We start from the raw sequence: 22,451 nt of genomic DNA on the forward strand, positions 1-22,451 counted from the left end.
AAAGATGCCTTTGAAGTAGGCAAAACTCTTTGGTAAATATAATTTTTGTGGGGAGTGGGTGGGGTGGTTTGATTTACTGACTGAATATGAAACAACATGACTACATTTAATTTCGTATGATTGAGTAGAGAATGCCCATTAAGTACATACTACTGACCATACAATCTACATTACATTTTTCTCTCTCACAATAAAGTATTTAAAATGACTTTAAAACATATTCCTATAATTAAGAACATGAAAAGTTCAGTTAAAATAATGTTGATGACTGAAATTTTACAAAATAAAAAACTTGTTGACAAGAAATGTACAAAACCAAAGAAACTAGATAGAATTAGGTAGATTCTCTGTTTTCAACTGAAATACGTGATTGACTTACCTGGCAACTTATGAAAAGCATGTTAAGAGCATTAAAAAAAAAAAAGAGAGAGAATAGATTTTATTGAAATATATAAAATATTCAGGAAGGATGAATGTGTTGTGATTTCTTGTGATATATCTAAAAACCAAAGGATAAGAATAAACAAGTTTAGGATTTTAAAAAGACACACTAGATTTCAGGTAAGACCAATTTTATCCTCTTAACAAGGTGTCATGCATAAACAATAAATTATCACTAGCATTAGTGTACAGCAACACCTTGCAAGATAGGAATAGACTCAAGAGTGCATCCAGTGGCAAAGACAGGGTGGGCACATGCTAATCAACCAACAATGCCACCCCTACATGCGCTCATCCATCACACAGCCTGTCATTTCTGTACAAAAAAAAATACTGAAAGGTAACTGTATTGGCAGGTTACTGGTATATTTCCTGTAAGGAAAGACATGCACAGTGGTAGGAAGCAATCTGTGTTTTGATGTCATTCAGATTACAACGTAAACCTTGACAGTTCCATTGTATCAAGTTGGACATAATTACTTATGTGCAGGTAAGTTGGGTGGAGAACCCTTCTGTTTTCGTCCATGTCTTTTGTTCTTTACTGTCTTTATTTGAGGGAGGTCTGTCAACCTCCATGGATCCTGTCCTGGGTCGATTGGGTAGGTCTATGCTGTTTAAAGAGGATTCCAGTGACTGGGGACAAGAACAAATGATCCTTTGCATCTTGTGGTGGGAGAAGATGATGCACCCAAAGAAATGCCTGTACCCAGAACCAGAGGAAGTGGATCTTGGGATTTGTTGGAATGTATGTTAGGGACAGAGATGGATGTTAAGCTAATTCATCAACTTTTTTAACAATGCAGGTCAAAATCCTTTTCATTTGGTTTGAGAATGATTCTTTTGGAGACACAGAGATATCTGTCTGCACTCCCACTGTAGTTGTGGGATGACATGCAGCAGCCATACATCTGAGATGAAGTGCTGGACAGCAATTTTCAAGCCTCAGGATAAGTAATGTTATGAATCGTTTTCAAATGCTGCATCTCTTTTCTTCTAACCATTCTGGGCAAGAATGAGCACAGTTCAATGAACCACAACATGACGCCTTTGAGCGAATCAAACACTGACACTGGAAATATCTGAGAGGGTTTGTAATGTATGGCTATACCCTGCAATTAAGATAACCTGCCTTGATTGTGGCAGGTTGATGTGGTAATATAAATATCAGAAAAAGGATGTGTTACACTCATACTGGTGGAGAGTTGTTGAATGCTAATTTACACATGTGGCATACATGTGTAATTAGATAGTAATTCACAGCTAGTAGTGAGTGACAATCTGTGCACGAGAAGGAAATCATATGAAAAATAGCTATAACTGTGAAAAAGGGTGGGTAATGCACTGAATTTCAATGTGTGTTTTTTTCAGTAAAACTTTACGTGTTATGTTATTTTCCTCATTCTAACTCTCTACACCTCATACACCATGAAAAGAAAACATATTGTCCTTTTTATTTTCAAGAATGACTTCACGACACATTTGACTATCTTAAATAGCTTTAAGCCCTTTACAATATATGTATATTTATGCTTAAATTTTATTGCTCTTTGAACTGTGTCTAACTAATGATATCACCACACAAGTTGTGAACCACTTTGTAAACATGTAGCTTACGTTACCTGAAGAAATTATGTAATGCATTGGTTACTAATGAGCATATCACAGGAAAACGTTTTTTTTTTTTATTTAACCTAATCTAAAACTTATATTTTATTTACCTTTATAATAATAAATAATACACATGAAAAACTAGAAATATAGTACTTACCTGGGCCTTTTTTTTATCAACTCTCAATTAAAACTATTATTATAATGGTATTACTGCACTACATGATTTTTAGTTAATCAAAATTGCAACAAAGAATACAAAATAACATGCTTAAAGCACATATTGTCCTAGGACTATCAAAATTTTCTGGCTTTCTTACCATTCAGTAAGACTCAATAAAAATTTAGCTAAACTTGCCAATGTGTTTCCTGTGGAAATAAAATTTGCACTGGAAGCAAAATAAACAAACTCCTGTACAGAAAATTATGTAATATAATATTTGATTTCTGTTGGTTAAAAGTAATATAGTTTTAAATATTAAAGAGAACTAAATATTGGAAACTTGTGAAAGAGAAAACTTAATTATGGGTATGGCTAAAGGGACTTGATTTTCTAGTTTATAGCTCTGTAACCAAATAAGATTGAAGGCTATAAAAAAAATTATACTTTGTCTGAGTAATAACAATATTATAATGAGCGACTTATGTCAAATTTTGTACTTCTTGGACAAGTGGTCAATAAATAAGAGAAGAGGAAATACTTAAAATGCAAATATCACAATTCTGAAACAATGGAAAATTGAAGACATTTTTAAATGTTGTCTAAAAAACTAGGAAATTAAAACTATAATTTTAAATTTTTGTTGCCAAGTTTATTACCATGATAATAAAAGTAATTTAATTAAATTTTAAATATAACTCAGTAAACTCTCATGACATGCCTCTAGCAATATGATTAATGTAAATATGAAAGAACAAAAGCCCAAGCACTGAGCCTCAGGTACTCCATAATTAACAAGCCGTACAGTTTAATTGAGGTACTCAAGTGATCAATGTTTTCTGAAAGTTTAAATAGTCTCAAACCAGGTGCTCTACATGGAAACCATAAATATGTAAAAGCCACTGATCATGCGAGTACTTAGTTAATACACTGAACTTTCAGAAAAACATGTCATTCATATACTGGTTGACTTGCCAAACCTTTATCTTTATTTATAATTACTTTCACTTTCATTTCTTTTGTAAATTATCCGATATTTCCAGCTGTTATTTCATTCAATTGATCCAAAATAACAGTTCTTTTCCAATAAATGATAAGACTGATATGATATGCATGTTCACATAATGTAGGAATTTTACCTTTTTTCCTCAACATTTTACTTATGTTTATTCATTTTAAATTTTAAGTTTCTTTCAGTTTGATCTTTGTATACAACAAACTACAGCTTGCCAAAATTCCATCAGTAACAGCCTTTTATTTACTAGTATTCTTCAGCTTTCCTCACTACCAAAGTTAGAATAAGTTGACTAAATTTCATTAAACAATGCTTATACCCCATTATGACAAGAGGGCACAATGTTAAAATTTAAAAAACAATGGCAAGGTACCAGCAAGACTTATTTTTATATTAGTGTGATTGGTTTATGGAATTATTTATTGTTTGCACTAGTGGTGGTCATTACTTACAGAGAACTTAAAGAGGAATCAATGTTTTCTTTCTGAATAAAATCTCTACTTTCTCAGAAAGGATATTTAAGGACAGCCTGTAAGAACAATTGGCACACCTTGTACTTATTTAATGTTTTTAATAAACTATTTTGATAAGTTACTTTTTAGCCCATCTCATAGCTTTAAGCCACCCTAAATGTTAAACTATATAACTATTCAATGTATTATGTTTATTTCTACATTCCATCACTTTTCTCTGCATTAAGGCATCTACATCTATTCTTCACACATGTTAAACTGAAGATGAAAAAAGTCAAAAACAATATTCACTTATTATAAAAAGATAAGAATATGAAAATGTATTATAAATTAAAATATACACATAAAAAGACATTCTCAGTTCCTATTAAGCCTTATTCAAAACTTAGATAATTTTAAACTTAAGCAAATTACTTTCACCTGCTTAATTATTAATAAAGACATCTTAAATTCCAAGACTCAATAAATAAGTCAGAGTGTGGTATGTGACTAACATGGAAATTTTGGTCTATTTATATATATATATAAATACTACTATTCATTTTGGTGAGCATTGTTTTTTAATTACCTTAACATGCTAAGAAATAAATGCAGGTTAAATTGCTGAATGGTACCAAAATTTTTTCAACAAACTGAATGACAAGTTACTTGAAATGTTTAAACTTATTAAAGTTACATGAAACTAAGCAGATACTAAATACTATAGAAATTAACTTACTTTCCACTTACAAGAGTGTCCTCACACATTCAAAATCACAGAATCTTGGCAGATGGTTCAATTCACACAGACAATGCCCAGCTTGTTGAAGCTTGTTTCTGTTTGTGCAGATAGTCATGGGACAACACCACTGATATAATACAAAATTCTGTTTTACCACATGTAAGAAAGGAGTGTATTATCCAATGTAAACTTTTAGATAGGCTAGAATCATGATTTATCTGGGTGATAAAAACACAGCATTAGAACATTTAAACATGAGGTACAGCTCAACACAAGTACTTGTTTATAAAAAGTTATTCTGCATTTTGAAAGATTTTGTTGCTCAAAAATTATATCACAATGATCCATTGATTTACTCTGAATATGTAGATGAAGATCAAAGTTACAAAATAGTAGGTTATGCTCTAATTAATATATATTAAATGAAAGTGTTATTTTTCTATCTCACTTTCTGAATAAATGTAATACTTTTTATTTACCTGAAAGAAAAATAAAGACACTAAAATATAACTACTTTTTTATCTTTAACCCACACATCAATTTTAATACTTACACAAAAAGACACAGTACAAAATTTGTTCACAAGCACACATTGTTACTCAGTATTTTAAGTTTGGTATTAAATCTTTCTTATACAATACTTAGAGGAAAATTACATACAAACAGAGGCTTTAAAGAAGTTTGATTTTTATTTTGTTGTTGTTTATTAAATGTAACAACACTATCAACCTTATTATAACATTACTTGAAAACAACAGACAGCTGTCAGTTAGGTTTGAACTGAGCTGAGCCAATTTTCTGTCACAGTTAGCTTTAGAAATCTCTATACAAGTCATACTTATTCACCAAGCTGATATCATATCTCTTACTGTACACAAATATTGAAAAATTTGTTTGAAGGAATTTTCAAACATGAATTCAAATGTCCTCAGTTTAAGACTATGACTTGAAATGCCAACTCTATATATTTCAATTTTTTACACATTTTACTAGTAGGATAATATTATTTGTGAATATAGATGTCTGTCCACTGCATACAATTATGAATAAGAAAATAAATTTTTTTTAAATTTGTGTTTCAATTATGTCTGTTGTGTATATTTTTAAGTCTGTTCAGAAACTAAATGTTTTGTGTTGAGTTCTAATTATTTATGTGTTTGTAACTAAGCACAAATATACACAATAGGCTATCTTTGCTTACCCACCATGTGTATCAGAATACAGAACCAATTTTCTAGCATTAAAAGTCCACACACTGTGCTGCTGGTAATAGTGCAAGAATTCTAAGAACTCTGTTAACAAGTGCAAAAACATGAATAACTAATTCAAACTTTTGACATAGGGGTGTTATAAAGTCATTCTGCTGTTAACAAGTACATAAAAAGGGATAACTGTTTGAAAATGTGATAAGTACTCATAATACGAACACTGCTGTAAGATTATTGGAAGTTACACCTTTTATAGTAAGAAGAAATATTTTAAAAACAAGTACAACATTTCAATCTCTCATGCAATCATTCTCAAGAACAAAAGTTTTTATGATAAAGAAGGTTCCAGTAATTATATCAACACTCTTAAAATGTGTTTAAAGAACTTTTAGAAAAACTATCTATATTCACAGCCAAATATTTGCTTTTTGTGGTTGTATAAGAAATGTAAGTGAAGTGATACAACTCTAAATATTTTGGTACTTTCTAATAATCAACTACAGTTCGGAAAGATTAAGTACAGTAAAAATAATTTCTACCAGAATAACTCTAACTGAAATTTTCATCTGGAAAGGCACCTCAGGGGCTGAATCAGTAAATGAACAGATCAATCCCACCTAGAATTCCCTGTTCTTAATTTTACAATAGCATGTTCCCTTAAAATATCAAAAGATATTTCAAATAATCTTTTCCATATTTTGAATCCTTAGCCCCAAAATTTTCAAAATATATTTGGAAAAACATTTTCCAAATTCGTGTTCATTCATTAAATCTTTTAAATGCTTTCTTAAAAGCATCATTTTATCATCAGAGCTATCGCTCTAGTAGGTCTCAAGTCTTTCCAAATACTTGAATTTGTTTGATTTTCATTTTTTTGGAATTTATAAAACATTTTACACTTTTGTTATGCAACATGAAGTTGTAACCTGTTTCTGTCAGTATTTTTATCACAATTGTTAATATGTATTAGTGAAAATAAATACATTTTAATGAAGTTAAATAGTGAAATGTGTAAAATCAGAAGGAATGACTCCATTAAAACAGCAAACCTGAACCTCTCACAAATTATATTAGTTTGTTATACCTCAAAAACATGAGAAGTTATGGACTTGAGCACCAGCACCTCTCTCTCCTAATTTCTAATTTTATATCTATAAGTAGGGCTTCTTTGATTTTGCATTTGTTTTCCTACTTAGCATCTGGGAGTCTCCTATGATAATGTGTTTACATTTGTTGTATTGAAAAACGTGCAAAGATAGTTTTTTTTGTGTTCTTTGAATCTAGTTTCCATTTTTCTGCTTCGTTCCCCAATGTAGAAGTCATGACAGTTGTTGCATTGTATTTTATAAATCATGTGTGTAGTTTTTATGAGGAAAAACATGTCCAACATCATTTTCACATGTAGGAAGTTGTGGGCTTGAGCACCCACGTCTCACTGTCCTACCTTCTATTTCTAATTCTGTATGTGTTGCTACTCTATTTCTTATATGAGACTGGTGAATGGAGGTTAAGACTGATAGACAGTGTATCCCCACTGCAGTGTGGGTCCTATTTCTTCAGTCACCTCAAAACCCTAGGGTACATATTGTGATCCCACACTGTAGCTTGTACCCTGGGAAATTTTCAATCAATGCAGCATTTTTTTTATTTAATTTGTTTTTGAGTTATAACAAATTAATACACACTTCTCACTGTGATTACTGATATTCCATTTCTGCCTTTACAAATGCATCATTAATGTAAGAAAAAGGTATAACTTGCATAACTATCAAGGTTTCTCCATTTAGGCCTATACAGTTCCCCTAGAAGTATATAAACTAGCTTTTGATACATATAAATATTAAATATCCCAAAATAAACTTAAAAGAAATTATTATGGTTATTCTAATCAAATGATGTATACTTTTCACCATACTCTTCTTCTAACTTAAGTCTTACTCTAACTTCGTGGCCTGGGATGGCCAGGTGGTTGAGGCGTTTGACTCGAAATCTGTGGGGTGCGGTTTCGAATCCCTGTCGCACCAAACATGCTTGCCCTTTCAACCGTGGGGGTGTTATAAGGTGACGATCAATCTATTTGTTGGTAAAAAAGAAGCCCAAGAGTTGGCGGAGGGTGGTGATAACGAGTTGCCTTCTCTCTTGTATCACACTGCTAAAGTAGGGGCGATGAGCGCATAGACCTCGAGTAGCTTAGCGCAAAATTCAAAATAAACAAACAAACTCTTAGTTATTACTTCGTTTTTATCACATTGTTACAACTTCCTTCGCGCTTTATTACTAATACCTTAAAATATGTACTTAAAATCATAATTAAATCTAAGTCTGGATACAAGAGGCCTACATATACATTACAAGTTGGTGTGTCACTTCAGTTTCCAAATAGCTAAATTTGGCTCGAAATCGAATTACACATCCAATTTCATTCAGTGTGAATCGGATTCTGTGTCATAATCTAATTTTTCTTCAAAGTTTAGGTATCAAATATGTCCGCACGATGAAGATATTCTTGTAAGCGCAGATTAATAATATATTATTGTAGTGATACATAAAAAATTTAATTAACAGGAATCAAATTATTAACGCTAACTACAAACTTCAATGACGACACTCTCAAATTATATCCTAACTCAAGCACGCCGCCATATATTCACAACTTTCACCTTTGAATTGGTTTCGCCAATCACAGTCAAGTAGCATTTGTGACGACTCTACGTAGATCACATTTTAAAGAAGTTCAAACAAAATTAATAAATGTGTTTCTTTTGAATAAACCTATTTGTAAAATTTAACGGATTTGAAAACAATTAATAATAGTTTAAAAAATAGATTTTTTATCATTCTCAAACTGTGATAAGTGCACGTACATACACATAAAATTGCACATTTTTTCTGACAAGGTTACTTTCAAAGTTTGGTTTGTTTCAGAAGTTTTCATGAAAAGCTTATCAAATAAGTTCCTACGCATAGCCGCCAGTATATGTGAAATGATTTGTTATTTTTGATACTTTGTTTTGTTTCTGAATTTCGCACAAAGCTACACTAAAGGTATTTGCGCTAGCCGTCCCTAATTTAACAGTGTAACACCAGAAGGAAGGCAGCTAGTCATCACCACCCATCGCCAACTTTTTTACAAACGAATAGTGGGATTGATAAGAACAGTATAACGCTCCAGGGCTGATAGGACGAGCATGTTTGGTGTGACGAGGATTCAAACCCACGACTCTCGAATTACGAGTCGAACGCTTTAGCCGGGCCGTTTGAAATGATAGGCTACATTTTATTTAATTTCTTTATTTCGTGCAAATCTACGTGAGGACTATTTGCGCTTGCCTTCCCTTAGTGTCAAGTTTTGTGTTGATTGGTGAAGAAATGAGGAAACATGGAAGAAAAATATATTCAATGATAGTTATTATTTCACTCGACAATAATATTTGTAAATGTTGAAGTATTATTGGCTGTTGTCGTTTATTGATAAAACAATGCATTACGTAACAATAATTAAAAAGTAATGCTTAGATACGGAAAGACGAACACATTTACGAAATATAGTTACTACATGACAAGTCAGTGAACGTTAGCAAATAAAATAATAGGAATCTGGGAAATAAGAATCTCAAGTGAAATAAGTTGCTATAGCTTGATATTTTGCCATGTTTCCTGAAGGAATAAAACCAATACATTTGAGTATCAATGGAATCAGACACAGGATTCCAGTTGAAAAGCTCTCCAAGTGTGAAGTAGACAGTTGCCTTACCACTCCAGTACGGAAACGACCTTGGCATCTGCCTAAAGATAAGAAATATCAGTTTCAAGGAGGTGGGACCATATTCCCTTTCTTTATTCATTATATAAAGACAAAACATTTCATTGTTCCTGGAGATGATGGGAATATTAACACATTCCTACAAGGAATTAAATCCTATGAAACTGAACTGGCAGAAGTCCTTGTTTCACAAAATCTCACTCTTCTTCAATTTCAAAAAAGAGCGTGAGGATGATTTCATCAGCTGCATTGATAAAACATTAGTCTTTCAAACGGAATTTACTGATCGTGGATACTTTATGACGATTCACGGCTCAAAGAACAGTTTGATGGAAATTTTACCAAAAGTGAAACCAAAGGCTGACAAACAATTTATAAATCTTGGATGGAAGGTGTCCATGTGTTTTAAAAAGTATTACAAGTTTGTAAAGGCATTTTATAATTGCATTCTGTTTCATTCTGTGTCAAGACTAGGATACACCATCACATGTTCTTCTGAGTGGCGCAATAGATCAACTGAAAATCTCACAACCCAATGGTTACTTTACAGACAACGCATCATTTGGGAAGAACAACCAAGGCCAAACACGACTAAAATTAAAATTGCAGTTCACCGTATTTTTAAGAGATTAAAATTTTAGAAAACATAAGTTTTTTTAATTTAAATTAAACTTTATAGTTACCAGTTTCAAATTTACGTGTACTATTATTGTTAGAAGTAATAGTTTTTGCTGATGTCATTTGAGAACAGTACAATCTCCATGACTGCTTCCTTGAAGTTCACAGCTCTATGTTAAAATTGATATTGATGTTAAAATTACTAATTGAATAAACGTTTAAAGAAGAAATAAAATAATGAAAATTTATGTAATCTGAATAAAAACAGTTTCGTAATTCTGCTATTCCTCATTCTATGTAGAGGTAAAGTCTTTTTGTATCTGTAGCTCAAAAAAATTATTTTTAAAATACACACGCATTTCTCTTGTTGCAAAGCCACATTGTACTATCTCCTGTGTCTATCGAGGAGAATCGAAACCCTTATTTTAGTGTTGTAAATCCGAAGACTTTCTGCTGTCCCAGCTGAAGATTACTGATAAATTTCCGAATAAAAGATTCTTCGAAAGTTTTTTCCCAAGTGTTTTGTATAAACCATTGTTTAAAGAGCAATAAACACTTTAAAGAACCTACATTAGAATATCTTAGACAAGCGATTCATATTAATTAATTCTAATTTTTTTTTTTAAATGTATATTTTGTACATATTAGAAATCGTAGGTTCGAGCTACGATATGTCGCTGAACACGATTTGTATCTTCAGCTATGGGAGTAATTTTAGAGTGGAATCAATCCTTTTATTTGATTTAGAGTAGATAGGTGAAGACTGATTTCATTCCTTTTGGTCAGCATCTCTTAATTAGATGTGAATGTATCTGAGCCTTAATAGTCTCTGACACCAGGATCATCAAGGAAGATATACGTAAGAAGGATCTTCAAAGAAAATCGTGACACAAACATAAGGCTTATTCACTTCATTTAAAGTTGAAACAACGTGATTTGGCGTGAACTAGCGTGTATTTTAGTATGGTTTATATTTCGTTTTAATGATTATATTATATAAATCACGGGTAAAGGGAAACATCATTTGAATATTTGAAAACTTACAACTTTTCTTATCCTCTCATCACTGACTGACCACTCAGAAAAGACTTTGAGAAAAATTTATCGTAATCTAGAATATTTGTCAAAATAAGTAAAGTTAACAACGCTAAAATCAGGAGTTCGATTCCACTCGGTGTGCTCAGCAGATAGCCCCATGTGGCTTTGCTATAAGAAAACACACACAATACACACAAGTAAAGATAAATTACCTCTGATGAGCAAACAGTCTGCTTTAGTGGAAAGTTTACCGTGAGATCTTATGTGGTGTCCTTTAAACATCAAATTACCAAGCTTCTTATGTATATTATTCACAACAGATGAGACCTATATATTTCAATTTATTTAATATTTCCTATTTTTGTCTGTTACACCAGAAATGTAGGATAAAACGACTCATTCTCTGGTGTTAAATGCTCAGAAAATTAAAGCAACAGTTAGTGGGTGTAATTTCAACACTTACATATATATATTATTTCTTGTGTGCTTTGGACCATATAATCAGTGAAGTGATGATTCAGAAAAAGTTGTTGGATATATTTCTTTAAAAGCCAATATGGACTTCACCGGAACATCTATGGATTATAAGAAGAAAACATTGGTATTCAGAATCACTTAAAATATTAATGAAATAAAAATTCATATTCTTTTCACGAAATGCGTCGAGATAATGGTAGCAAGTAGAATTTTTTTTTTTTTTTAGGAATTTCGCACAAAGCTACTCGAGGGCTATCTGTGCTAGCCGTCCCTAATTTAGCAGTGTAAGACTAGAGGGAAGGCAGCTAGTCATCACCACCCACCGCCAACTCTTGGGCTACTCTTTTACCAACGAATAGTGGTATTGACCGTCACATTATACACCCCCACGGCTGGGAGGGCGAGCATGTTTAGCGCGACACGGGCGCGAACCCTCGACCCTCGGATTACGAGCCGCACGCCTTACGCGCTAGGCCATGCCAGGCCAAGTAGAAATTTACGGAAATAGTTTACCTTCCTTGAGACGAATACTTTGAACATTTGGTTCCATTTCCATGCATTTTCATCAGGTTGAGATATATTGTTATTTGCCGTTGACATGCTTGATTAATAGTTTAATGTGGCTTTTAAGGATGCAACCGCAGCATTAGATTATCGTTCTTAATTAGAATATTTAGAAAAAAAAAAAAAAAAAACGAAAACGTTCACAACAGATTTTAGTGGGGGTGTGGACTAAGCGACAGGTGTGGATAAAATGTTTTGGGCAAACTTGGCATGGGCCGAAAAGTGGGCGAAGGGTCGTTCAGCTTATCAGTCGGGTTATTTCAGGGGTTTAGGCCACAACAGCTTTGTTCGGGAACCGAGTTTATGTTCGACAACCGAAACATTTTTTCCTCAAACAATATGTTCGAAAACCAAATAGTTCAGGAATGGAGTCATTCAAGAACCGAGATACCACTGTATTTGACTTCATTTTATATGTCATTATTCCATATTTTAAGTAAGTTATGGATTCCACGTGAACAAAATTCCTTTAATTTGGATTCAAAAAACAATCTTAAGTCAGTTTTGAGTTCCTCGTTTTTTAACAAACATTTTTTTCATCTTAGTAATGCCGTGAGGATCTTAAAATATGATAATCAGATAGAGCAATATCCAGTGAATAGGAGCGATGAGGCACAACTTTCCATTTTAAGGCCTGAAGTTTTTCTTGGGTCCCTAATGAAGTGTGTAGGATTCAAAACACAAAGTCGTGAAAAAACATTAGTCTTCTATATTGACTAATGCAGTTCTTTTCCTTATCAGTGCTTGGTGTTAGCACTTCAACTGATGACAATATCTTTCAGCTGTGATTTGGATCCAAAATTTTGTGATAAACTGCACTTCCCAGATCTCACCAAACACAAGGCAAAACTTTTTTTTTTTGTTGATATAAGCCATTCTTCGGTGTTGGTACAAGTGTGTAACAGAGATTCAACAATTGTATTTTACGTTGAGTGTGTTCATTACAAAAAAAAAAAACTTCTCGTTGTCACTGACAATTTTTCCAGAACTGATTCATGAGCATTTCTCCTTGTTAAAGATTAACAAATAGTGACTCTCTCAACATGTCAATTATCCGAAACCTAGTGTCCAAGTTTTGAAACTTTTCCAATTTCGTAGATGTAGGTAATGATTGTTACATGGAGCTGTTGAGCCATTTCTCACATAGTCAACTTTGGATTGCTTCAAATAATAAAATACTGACATTGGGAAAAAGCATAAATTTGCAAGTTCTTTTCCTCAAACCGAATGACAACTTTTTGCAAAAAACGTTATTTACTTTCCTACCTAATATTCCCTGTGATAATTCTTTGTATCATTAAAGTTTTGTGCTCTGGTAGTCATCACTATGGTCACAATTTTCGTGTTTGCAGCATCCCTAATGTGTTTCTTTAAATATTTGTTATACACGCACACTCGTATATAATTGATTTGAAAAATTGATATTTCACATTCTGTATTTTATTCCATACAACAACTTTATTTCTTTATTTTAATTTTTACTGCACTTCTTATTCTCACCCCTCAGTGTGGACTCCTGTACGTTGTGAGGGGATCTCCCAGGGAAGGTTCTGTTCTTTCAGATTACCTCTTCTGGGATCTAAACATTCACCCACGTGTTTACCGTGTGTGGTAACCCGTGCAGGGGTGAAGAGGATCCTGTTGGTTGGTTGTCCAACCATAACACACCACTTTGACCTTGAATTCCTATAGACAGGCAGCCAGCTGGTCCACTTGGGCTATGGTCAACCAGGTACCAGTGTTGAAAGTTCTTAACAGGTGTTGTGGACTTTGCGTCTGACGCAGGTGTTTGGGTGTAGTGCTCACGAAACTCTGTCGTTGCTGCAGTGTCCTTGCTTGACATTGTCGTGCGTTTCCTCATAGGGCTTTATGGTGGGTGGGGTCAGAGGGCACCAAAATTTTCTTTTCTCTTATGGATCCTCCAAACAAAAATTTAAATAAAATAGTGAAAAAACAGTCAATAGGAAAACAATTACGTCTTGAAGATTCTGATCAGCAATCTTCAACATCTGTACCACCAGTTGTACCTCATTTTCTTATCTTACATTTTCTTTCAGAGAAACCTTGAGGGCAAATGTCCTCCTTTTTTATTCAGAAGGGACTGTAGGGACTTCCTAGCTCTCCAAAGTCAGAAAAGAAGCTTTGATCTGGAGACATACCAGTGGAAACATCCAACAGTTATTGTTGAGAAGGATTTGAAGAACATCCCCAAGTCAGAGATTCCAGCTGGGTTCTCCACTCGAGTTTCTGCATTGAGGCGTATCTCCACTCACAAAGATGGAGTTACAATACCGAACAATATCCTCATTCTGACATTTACATAACCACGTGCACCTGCAACCATCAAGGCAGGTTATCTTAATTGCAGGGAACGGCCGTACATTCCAAACTCTCTCCAATGTTTCTAGTGTCAGAGGTTCGGTCACTTAAAGACGTCACGTCATAGTTGCCTGACATATGCCACTCTACACACCCTTCAAGGCTGTTGCCATCCATGTTTCCTTGGGTCATACTATCACTGTTTGTTTTCTCTACCTGTCGCTTGGGTCCCTCGAATCAAACTACCTCCTCTCGCCCACCCAGTGTGGGTTCCGACAACAGAGCTCCACAATGGACCACCTAATTTTATTTGAAACGACAATCTGAGAAGCTTTTCTCAAACAACAACCTGTATCAATACTCTTTGACATTGAAAAGGCTTATGATACAACATGGAGGTATGACATTTTGTGAGACCTCCATATATATGGGTGATGTGGTCATTTGCACATTTTTATTAAAACTTTTTTAATAGACAGGAGATTCCAAGTTCCTGTGGGTTCAAAACTTTTCTGTTATTTTCTACAGGAACTTGGAGTCCCTCCAAGCTGTGTTTTGAGTGTCACACTTTTCAGTGTAAAGATTAATGCCATCACTGAACAATTCCCTCTTACTAAAAGAGTAAGAAAAAGAAACAAACATTTGTCTTAGAAATCTTATATACAACAACATGCACACTATATTTCATCAGGAACACTATTTAACATAAGTATAGAAGGTATGAAATTTCTGCTTTTTTAGAAACTTAAATAAGGTTCATGCTGAAGGAACTTCAAACAAACCTTCTAATTAACAGATGTTCCACAACCAATAGCAATTCAAATTGTCTTGAAATAAGTTTCCACTTTTATACTTGTATACTTATAGTGAGTATAATTATCTTGATACTGTGAGTCCTAAAACCAAATCAAATTCCTAAAACAAGAATTGTTGAACCCTTTACAAGTGAAATATACTTATCTGTAACTTGGTAATCACATTCAAAATTTAATTTCCTTAAACTTTTGTCCAGAGTAAAACTTAGTTTGCGCAAACTACAATGACAAGTAACATTATAATATTTTTAACTCATTCTGGGATAGTTCAATAGTCAAGAGACAGGGTTAAAATCTCCCTTATGTAAAAATATTTTTCATATAGCTACTTACCTCTGCACCACTAAGAGCTATTCACTTACATACAACTACCACATGCCATCAACCTTGAACAAGCTCCCACGTGCATTATAACAGCTTATGACAATCACACTGCTGTAGCCCTCTACCAATGGGAAGGTCACACAATCTCTGTATAAGCACAAGTTTTCTCTTGACAAGGCAAAGAAAATTTACTGGAAGTAAGAAAGATCAGGAGAGAATTGTCTGTTTTATATGTTTTGTTTTAATAAGAGTTCAGAATTGGCTATGTCAATTATATTCTCAGAAAACTTTCATTTAAACACTGGCCACTTAGAAGGAGGAGATGGGTTTAATATTTTCCATTCTCTTGTGTTCAATTCAGATTTTTGTTTAGTAATACCTGTGAGGTAAAGACAGCAACTTGGTGGTTTCACATCGCACCAGGAATGAGAAGTGTAAGATGTTGTTCTTCATGTAACATTGTATCAGATGACTATCACCTTCTTACATTCATTTTCTTATCAATGAGAAATTGTCAATGTGTTGAAATGTGTACATTAATCAAGGTACCATAATACGTATATAAACCACATGAAAATGACTGGAAAATAAAACAAACAAAGTCATCACACTCCATCTTCTGGGTATATTGGAGAATAAAAATTGGTAGGAAGCAAAATCCAGAGAAAAAGGAAACTGCATAATTATATAAGTTATGGAAGACAAATGTGTTACTTTTAGTTCACATACCAGTCTGTGAGATCGCCAAAGACAAACAACGAAAAGAGGCTGTGCTATGTTGAAACTGGCAGGAGATGCGAAAATGTCTATGGTCTGACACACCCAAAGAAGAATATGCAAGATGGTGACCCTAAACAGTTGAAGCAGAAAAGGATACATGTAGAGATTCAGAGATAATAAAGAAATGACAGGATAAGAACCACACAACTTTATGGGGACAACAAAAAGACTAGAATAAAAATCCAGAGTAGAGTGAGAGACAGATTCAATAATTCCTTCTGTTAATAATGAAGATACAGATGATCAGCGAGACGTGGATAGAAAATAGAACAATAAGAAAGGTAAAGTATGAAAAAAGAAGATTGAAATTATGAGATAGGACATACAAAGCTTAAGGTTGTTAGAGAAAAAAGAAAACTGGGAGATGAATTGAGAGAGGAAGGCACTGACAGGACCAAAGCCTGAGACTGGTTCCAAAGAAGAATAACCTCTAAAGTCTAAACCTTGGATTCCAAAGGGTTGAGAACAATCCCAAAAAATAGAACTATAAAAAAAAAATGGACAAGACAAAGCACCTAGATATAAGATGGAGGGATATGAACACCAAACTAAGGAAATACCAAAAACAAATAAATCAGAACAAAGAGAGAAGGGGAAAAGTAAAACTAAAGTAACAAACTGATTTTAAACCATCTGTATACTAGGTCCTGTATTCAAGACTCAGCTCTGTGCCAGTTGGCTTGGAGTGAGTAACGTGAAAACAAGCTTTTCCAAATAAAACCCTCTATTAAACTTTGGCCATCTTGCTTCCACAAGGATCAGAAAGAGGAAGTTTTCTTAACTAGACTATGCATTGGTCACAGTTTTTTTAACTCATTGTTTTCTTTTATCTGGCATTGTTGCACTACTGTGTTGTCTCTGCAGAATTCAGGTCACAACAAGCCACATTTTATGACTCTCAACAACAGCACCAATTTAAACATGTTTTGTCCTTTGGTTTATCAGTAACATTACAAAAATTTTTAAGTTTTTTAAAGGCCATTCATCTTTTTAATGCCATTTTACTTTTTAATTTACACATTACATCTTTTTTAATGTAATTCTCTTTTAAAACTCAAAGTCCATGTACTTTTATTTGAAATTAGAAAACAGCCGTTACATCAAATAGCTCGAAACCAGAACTGCTGCTGTTTGAACTGCTCATTAGTCAACCTGGGGAGTTATAATTATTAAAATTTTGCTACAAGTCTTTTAAAACTTGTCTTATTTTACTTTCTGAAAACAGCCATTATGCCAAATAACTCTAAACCAAAGCTTCTAGAAATCAAGAGAAAGAATTTATTCCATACATTTAGCAAGAATGTTCACTGCTTTATTGAAACAATAGTTGTATTAATACCAATACTATGAGTTGCAGCCTGTGAATGAATAGAGTGGATATAGTTCACTGATAACTTAAATACAGGTCCAAAATGTGTTGTTCTTCAAAACAGTAACATATATGTATGTTCCTATTAGTCAATCGATTCACTTGAAGGAAACATACAAAACTATCAAAATTCTTGTTAATAAGGTCTAATACAAAGAACATGGCTGGCTATTTTGTGGAAACTTGAAAGTCCTTTGAATGTTGTTGTATTAAACACCCAGTCAGACAAAGTTTTCACATTTTGTGTGTGAAATGGGACAAATGACACAAAATCAGTGCTGGATAAGAAGTAATGGCCACACAAAGTCAGACAGATACCAGAATTGAAAACAATGAATGTGAAAGTCTGGTTGACACAAAGAATGTCTTATTACTTTCATTTCATATAAAACTGGGTTTGATAGATCAGTTTGTAATTATCTTAAACAAAGATGGTGACTGTTTCAAGTATCTGTATGAGGAATTCCCAGCAATTTCAGAAGCAACACTTAAAAGGATTTTGTTTAGCCTCAGATTAGAAAACTGACTTAAAATGAACATATCTAAGTCTGTTTGTTAATTTGAATTTTTTCATTAAGCCACACAAAAGCTATCTGTGTTAACAATCCCAAAATTAGCTACGAAAGACAAAAGAAAACGCAGCTAATCATCAGCATCCACTGTCAACTTTTGGTAACTTTTTATAAAAGAAAAGTAGGGTTGATTATAATGACTACTTTGCTGAAAAAACAAGCATGTTTGTTTGAACAAGGATTCAACCCACAACTCACAGACTGCAAGTTCAACTTGCAATACGCGAGATCATAATACATAGTTCTGACACTAAATGATGTAAATTTCACAAAATTATCAGGATGAATCTGAATGCATATCTGTTTGACATCAACTTTCCTCTTGTTTATTCATTTTTTTTTATTTTTATCAACAAACATAATAAAAAAAATGTTCATTGTGGCAAATAGAATAATAATTTGATCTAAGCAAGAGTTTTATTTATTCCTAATTCGTAACAACATTTTTTTACATGGAGGAGAAATGGATATTATTTTCAAAATCTAATAAGCTGAATAATAGGAAGTCGTGGCACCCAATATACTACTGCTCTAGAAGAAATCTAAGAAAAACAATCTGTTAATTTTCTTGTCCTAAAATGATGCCAGTCTTCATGGTCAATATATTTCAACATGTATATTGGGATATTTGTTTTTTGAGCTATTAATGTGAATCTAGTTATCACTGTAGAGGGCTGTATTGTTTTCACTGGCCTGCTACTTCAATGAACAGATGCTGGGTGAAAAATAAAAAACATCTGTTTAACAAAAGTGCTTATTATACATCACATACAGTTTGTTTAATTAGTCTCTTTATACAATACTGTGTGAAAGTGCAAGGGAAAAAGCATATCTTTTCATTCTTTCCATTTTATGGGCTCATTCTTCCATGTTATTACTGATTGTAAATTTCAATGCCATGGTAGTGATTCATTGATCACTTTTTAACAATTAAACGAGCTAGGGTGAGAACACTGAGTTTTTAGAATTTCCTATGCTTGTACCTTGGACATGTCATAATGGTTCTGTTTGAATGAATATAGTGGTAAATTTAAGGGCATGAAATAAATGACCATGTACCAAATGAAAGAAATTTTTCCAGATCTACAATATCAATAGAAGTCAATGATGATAGAATATTTGATCATGCAGCAGTTAAAAAACCTTTACTTTGTTCTCCAAGTATTGACAAGAAACTGGACTGCTGATAATTGAAATAGTTTACTCAAAGTGTACATTGTACATCCAGCAGAAGAAAGATGAAAGATTCTTATTTCAATGCACAGAACCTGTGATAAAGCATGGGAGAGGCAATGTGATGGTTTGAGGTGTTTTTCTGTATAGATGACAGGAAATTTCTGCAAAATAGTTGGAATAATGGACCACTAAATAATGATCCATCATGGCAGACCCAGTTCTACTACCAAGAGGATAATGATCCCAAACACTTATCCAACATATGCAGAAATTACTTAGCTGAGAAATAAGCCACTGGAGTTATTCAAAATAATACAATAGTTCCCTAAGAGCCCCATCTCAAGTCAGCAGATTTGGAATTTCATAAATCAAAAACTTGAAAAATCAAATGCTACTTCCAATGAAACTATATGGGAGTGTATCAGAGACATTTTGACTAAACTCCCAAAGGACACTGTGATTAAACATCTTGTAACAAAGCCTGAAAGACTTTCCATAGTTATTAAAGTAAAAGGAGACACAACATATTCACTGTTTGTTGAACTCTCACTATATTTTTCTTGCACTGAATGTGAAGAATAATAAAATATGGATATTTTACCTGTGATTTATCTTCAGATGTTTTTTGAAAGCTGCCTGAAATCTGATTTTTGACTTTGTCCTAACACTTTTGCACAGTACTGTAGGATGGGCCTAAATGAAACTAAACATACTAGTACTGCTTTTTGGTGTATGTTATCAAGATAATAGGTTCAAAGTAAACCAAAATATCTGAGTAAAATAACAGTAATTTATACCATATCTTTAATAAGAGTTCAGAGGCAATGTGGTGTTTATTTACGTCCACTTCTAGACACCTGTCTAGAAAGTCTTGAAAATCTGTAGGCAGGTTATCTTTATTTAAATTGTTTGGTTTCCATTTGTTAATATTAAATCAAGTACCTGAAAAAGGAGTGTGACTTGATGACTAAATCAATAATTTAACAACACAAAATAATTCTGATAATAAAAATATACATGTATATATAATGAAAACAATTATATATATCAGAAATTATAACCAATACTGTTAATGACACTAGCATTACAGAGATAAAATATACCTTACTTACAAAACACAAAAATACTATCTGCTTCATGCACTATTACTGACTCATGTCACTTGACACCCATGACATCGGAATGTACAAATCTTTGGATAATACTCCGTAATACTGTCCAAATATCTCCACAAAATATAACTTTACAGTAGCAGAACACCCTGAGTGAATTACCTAACATGTTACTATTTATTTATAGGGGTTTAACAAGATGGTAGTTTATTGTGGCAGAAAACACTATACTTTATGCATTTTAAAGATTATTATATCATACACTCCACAAGATTCAATAATTAACTGTTTGTAATTGTATATAGTCTTGTTAAATATTCAGTGTTGCTGTCATCATTCCACTGTTCATTATTACCTTTATCCACTGGAAGTCCCTCTGAGATTTATTAAATTACATTTTTATATTATTGTTGCATTAAAGTATTTAACTTTCCATCTAATTTCATGGACTTGTAACTTTTAAAACTTAAACAATTCACAAAAGAGAAAAATGCAAGATACCCAAACAAGGAGAAAATTGAACTTCAATCAACTCTTATTCCTTGGCTGTAAGTACTGGTTACCTACACTTACCATGTCAGAATTTTTCTGACGAAATACCAAGAAACCAGATGTAAACCTCTGGTCTGTACTTTTTATTACAGAAGCTTTATAAATTATAACTTCATTGTAGACACACAAGTTGGGGAAAGAATGATTTCAAATTAGTAATTAATATTTTATGGATATAGAAAACCGTCCCTAATTTAGTGGTGTAAGACGAGAGGGAAGGCAGCTAGTCATCACCACCCACCGCCAACTCTTGGGCTACTCTTTTTTACTAACGAATAGTGGGATTGACCGTCGTATTATAACGGCTCCAAGGCTGAAAGCCATCACCCATAAGAAAATAAAGATAAATGCATTATATTATGTGGGAGACCTGGAGACAACAGTATAAAACATCCACATTTGACCAAATTGTTTAAAACATACCAGCTAGTAGAAACTCAGATACTAGACCGAAAGAAGATTGATGAACCATTGGTGGTCACCACTAGTGGTCAAGAAAAGAAGAGCAAGCAAGACACCAAGACCTTACAAGTGTCAAAAAGGGGACATCCCGAATGTAGGTATGTAGGAACTGAAGGAATCATAAATGAAAGTCCCTCCATTGCAGAAACTTTGGGACAATACCTGGGAGAAAATTGGTACAAAGGAGATGGTACCAACAGAATAGAGAAAGAAAAGGGAGTGCAATATCAGACCTATCAAAGACTATATGTATGAAAAACATATATATATATATATATATATAAAGGAAGAAGCACTGGCAGTCACCAATAGAACTCAAAAAAATAAGAGCAAATATAACACGAAGATCTTACAAAGGTCAAAAGGTGATATCACGAATATAGGTTTGCAGGAATTGAAGGAAGCGTAAAGAAACACTTTTCACTGCACAATCTTTGTGACAAAATATGGAAAAAATCGAGCTGAAGACAAATGGGTAAAGCACTTATAGAGCAGAGTATTAGAAGGAATTGCTGTACCAAATCAAACAGAGAAATTATACTGGGGAAGTGCAGCAAATCAAAACAACAGAATACAGGACTCAACTGATGGAACAAATTCACGAGTTGACTGTGCAAGGACACCTAAGAGCAAAGAAAATAGCAGATAGATCCACTAGTTATGTTCATTGCCCAGGAATCAGAGATGTGAGCAGATCTTGCTGGCCATGCACTATCTGTCAAAGGACATACCAGGAGGAAGGGTGGTTGAGGTGTTACTGGGGGAGATTTATTAATTAAAGATTAATTAATAATGTGATTAATATATGGTGAAGTGCAAATTCTTAATTAATATCTAACTAATACTTTAATTAAATATTAATAAATTAATTAGGTGATGGATAT

At 33.3% G+C, this 22,451-nt stretch overlaps 2 protein-coding genes across 16 annotated transcripts in view; one reads left to right on the plus strand and one right to left on the minus strand.

Annotated features, from left to right (window-relative positions):
• The window catches only part of LOC143223814 (dynein axonemal heavy chain 6-like), a 753,870-nt gene that overhangs the window by 371,927 nt on the left and 359,492 nt on the right, over nucleotides 1-22,451 (minus strand). For 2 of the 15 annotated variants that reach the window (XR_013013107.1, XR_013013102.1), the window contains exons 1-2: nucleotides 7,565-8,285; nucleotides 4,416-4,545 (exon numbers count right to left, since the gene is read on the minus strand). The exons of 11 other annotated variants lie outside the window; for them this stretch is intronic. The gene's annotated coding sequence lies outside the window, so the exon portion shown is untranslated. Of the gene's footprint in view, nucleotides 1-4,415; nucleotides 4,546-7,564; nucleotides 8,286-22,451 lie in introns of those variants that run through there. 2 more of the 15 variants (XR_013013106.1, XR_013013103.1) reach the window with 2 other exon arrangements.
• LOC143223810 (PAN2-PAN3 deadenylation complex catalytic subunit Pan2-like) overlaps nucleotides 1-22,451 on the plus strand; it is a 221,483-nt gene that overhangs the window by 75,935 nt on the left and 123,097 nt on the right. The window lies entirely within an intron of this gene.

This window comes from Tachypleus tridentatus, chromosome 8, assembly GCF_004210375.1.
Source record: "Tachypleus tridentatus isolate NWPU-2018 chromosome 8, ASM421037v1, whole genome shotgun sequence".
In the NCBI taxonomy this organism is placed as follows: Eukaryota; Metazoa; Arthropoda; class Merostomata; order Xiphosura; family Limulidae; genus Tachypleus; species Tachypleus tridentatus.